Source organism: Micropterus dolomieu, linkage group LG14 (assembly GCF_021292245.1).
Source record: "Micropterus dolomieu isolate WLL.071019.BEF.003 ecotype Adirondacks linkage group LG14, ASM2129224v1, whole genome shotgun sequence".
NCBI lineage: Eukaryota > Metazoa > Chordata > Actinopteri > Centrarchiformes > Centrarchidae > Micropterus > Micropterus dolomieu.
The window spans coordinates 5837981-5841304 of NC_060163.1; positions in this window are offsets into that span (position 1 = coordinate 5837981).

Here is a 3324-nt window from a genome sequence, read left to right on the forward strand (position 1 = left end):
CCACCCTTTGTTTGAACCCACCTATTTTTCAAGTGAGCAAATCTATTGGAACATGTGACTGACAGATGTTTCTTGTTGCCCAGGTGTTGCCTTATAGGTTGATTGTCCAAACATTAAATAGCTCTGCATGACTAGTTTTCATCCTTGGTTCAAACTTATAAAGACTGCATTTCCTGTTAAAGAGGATTAACCAACATGAAGACCAGAGAGCTGTCTATGGGAGAACAGCAAGCCATTGTCAAGCTGAGAAAAGAAGGAAAATCGACCAGAGCCATTGGACAAACACTGGGCATAGCAAGCACAACAATTTGGAATGTCCTGAAAAAGAAAGAAACTACTGGTGTACTGAACAACAGACATCCAACAGGTCGGCCAAGGAAAACAACAGTAGTTGATGACAGAAATATTGTGAGGGCTGTGAAGAAAACCCCAAAACATCAGTAAGTGACATCACCAACGACCTCCACAGTGCAGGGTGAAGGTATCACAATCCACTGTTGGAAGAAGACTCAGAGAGCAGAAATCTAGAGGCCACACCACAAGATGTAAACCACTCATCAGCAGGAAGAATCTGAAGGCCAGACTGAAATTTGCAAAGAAGTACAAAAGTCCTGGAACACAATCTTATGGACTGATGAGACCAAAATTAATCTCTAGCAAAGTGATGGAAAGACCAAAATGTGGAGAAAAAAAGGAACTGCTTATGATCCGAAGCATACAAGCTCATCTGTGAAGCCTGGTGGAGGTAATGTCATGGCCTGGGCGTGCACAGCTGCTTCTGGAACAGGCTCATTAATATTTATTGATGATGTAACTGATAATGGTAGCAGCAGAATGAATTCAGAAGTGTACAGAAACATTTTGTCTGCCAATTTACAGAGAAATGCGTTGAAACTAAAAGCACACTGCCAACAAAACAAAGGACTTCATCAGGGGGGAAAAAGTGGAAGGTTTTAGACTGGCCAAGTCAATCGGCTGATCTTAAACCAACAGAGCATGCATTTCACCTCCTTAAGAGGAGACTGAAAGGAGAAATACCCCGAAAAACAAGAACTGAAAAGCTGCGGTGAAAGCCTGGAATAGCATCACAAATGAAGAATGCAACAGTTTGGTCACATCGATGGGTCGCAGGCTTGAGGCTGTTATTGCAAGCAAGAGTTATGCCACCAAATATTAAATGTTATTTACTTTATTTGTTCCAATACTTTTTCTCCCCTGAGAATGCTGTGGTCTAATACAAACAGTGATATGTCATGAGTTGTTTTAACACATCTAGATGTGAATACCACAAAATAAAAGCTGAGATTCTGAACTCTTGTCTCAGTCATCTTTTGATCTTTAACCCAAATGTCTTCAGTGAACAACAAAAACAAAGGAATTTGCCTTACTGTTCCAATACCTTTGGAGGGGACTATATGTAAATATATGAATAAGCTTCCGAGTGCCTCATTAACTGCTTCAAGTGCAGAAACAAATTAACACAACCTTGCACACACTTATAAATATTTACACAGAAAGAGGTACTTACCTTCTCATACACATTTTCTTATCTGAGCATCAGGGAATGATTCTAAAATCTGACTTTCACCATGCCTGGGGGAGGCTCATTTTTATGTAGGGAACAAACATGTGGCAACATGTTACTGAGCTTTCAAGTTGTTGGTAGGTGAATTTAGACAGAGTTAAGCTAGCTGTTTGTGCCTGACTCCAGTTTGTATGTATCAGTGTGAAAGTACCAGTCAAATTCTTGAATGTTTTAAAAACACTTGGTCAATTAAGTTGCTACCGCTTAAATGGAATATAAAAAATAACTACACTACTTTAAATATTGTTTGTGTTACTTATCCAGACATCCAAATATCACCATGTCTAATGTCATCTAGTGAAAACCCTGCAAGTTAAATCTTTTTCTCAAAGATACATTACTTCACAATATAGCATTATCATTGTCTTCAGGCTGTTCTGTGGCTGTTTATCTGGTCAACCTACTAGGATTAGTATTAATCCATTGGTCTTTAAAATGTCCCAAAATAGTTTTAAAAAGGGAAAAAAAGGCCTATTTAAATTTCCAACAGCACAAGGTGAATGTCTTCAAAATGAAATCCACAATCCAAAGATATTCACTTACCAATGAGATAAAAAAAAAAAAAAGAGAAAAGCAAGTACTTGCATTTGACAAGCTGGAGCCAGCGTGTTTGCCTATTTTTCTGGATAAATAATTCTAGCAATTCACTATCAAATTTTAATTTAAATACTGTACTGGAATAAACTCTGGATAATCCACAGACCCCATTTGAGAAATTTAAAATTTTCATGGGAAAGTTAACATTAAAAAAAGATTTGTGGATTACAGCTCTCCCTTAACGCTACAGGAGGCAGAGACTGTTCAATGAACAATGACATTCACAGAGACTCTACACTGAAATGAGACAACACTTCATTTGTCAGAATATTTTAGTGGTTAACATGTATTTCTGATCTTGTAAAACAAAGACCAAAAACAACATATAACTTAAAAATACTAGTTTGTGGAATGGGAACAAAGTGATAATACAAATGAAATTATCTTGTACCAATAAAAAATAAAATAAAAATACAATGAGTTGGATTCTTCACTGGGACGGATAAAACAAACATTGGGCTGGTAGTTACATATAAGCAAACAGGTCAGGTTATTACGTTATTAAAAAGCCTTTAACCTCTTGAGTCACAGCAGACTTACTTTCCACTGACTGTAGAGATAAGACAATCACACTGTTGCATAGTTATTAATTTGTTTAAGAAAACAGTGTCTTGTCTTTCAGTGAGGAACAGTGGACACAACTTTTACACAATTTGGGACAGTTAACATTTGGAATATATTGGACTCAAATGTACATTCAGTACCCACAAGTTCAGTTCACGGGCTCCTAAAAGCTTCTTACGTGTCCTCAGTAGCTTATTGCTCTGTAAATAGACATGATAGTTCACACTGGCTACAGACGCCCTCATTTCTCAGAACATCTGGCAGATGAGGTGACTTTGTACCTATTCTTTTGTTTGCCATTGTCTGCAGCTTACTGACATCACTGCTTCAGTCTGCTGAAAATGTAAATATGTGTTTATCTGGACTCTGGACCCTCATTTGTCTTCAGTCTTGGCACAGGAGATTCACCAATTGTAAATACAGATATTGCCCTCATGTGGCCAAATGAAAAACTGCACATGTTGAGAATTGCCTGACCCGTAGTGCAGAGTGGTTCTCGGCTTATCTTTCATGATTGGATGAGATGGTCCAAGCAGAATCAGCACCCCCCCCCCCCCCCCCCCCCCCCCCCCCCCCCC